This window comes from Miniopterus schreibersii, assembly GCF_964146895.1.
Source record: "Miniopterus schreibersii genome assembly, chromosome: 4".
In the NCBI taxonomy this organism is placed as follows: domain Eukaryota; kingdom Metazoa; phylum Chordata; class Mammalia; order Chiroptera; family Miniopteridae; genus Miniopterus; species Miniopterus schreibersii.
This window is the reverse complement of record NC_138105.1, coordinates 28,236,370-28,236,601: the sequence shown is the minus strand read 5'-3', so window position 1 is coordinate 28,236,601 and position 232 is coordinate 28,236,370.

The window sequence follows — 232 nt, the reverse complement described above, 5'->3', positions numbered from 1 at the left end:
TGTGACTGCCCTGAGGGGCTTTTCCTTTTCTTCGAATACCTTCCAGGTAGTGAGGCTTACTAGCTCTCAGCCTCATCCCCTCGGCTGGTGCTGTGCTCCCTGTTCCTGGGGGGAGACATGGCTCTCCGGTCAAGCAAAGCTTGCCCAATGTCGCATAGCATGGGGTCATGGGAGCAGGTGCTCTGTGTTCCTGTACCATCTCTCATGTGCTCTGGGCCTCTAGGTGAAAGGT